Here is a 227-nt window from a genome sequence, read left to right as displayed (position 1 = left end):
GTACGTCACCTGTCTTAGTTATTGGGGGGGGGGGGAGCACATAAGAAAGCACATAAGAAGTAAAACAAAAAACCCAAGATAAAAGTTATCCTAGATGTGCATCCATGGATTATACACTGGATTAACCTGACAAACAGTGACAGGCAAGAACATTCACTTTAGGTGCGTAGGTAAAGCCACATACTTTTTCAAATTTACCTCATGGGTAACTGCCACCACAAGTGAAC

The sequence above is a fragment of the Zootoca vivipara genome, chromosome 4 (assembly GCF_965207765.1).
Source record: "Zootoca vivipara chromosome 4, rZooViv2.hap1.1, whole genome shotgun sequence".
Lineage (NCBI taxonomy): Eukaryota > Metazoa > Chordata > Lepidosauria > Squamata > Lacertidae > Zootoca > Zootoca vivipara.
Note: the sequence above shows the minus strand (reverse complement) of the source record.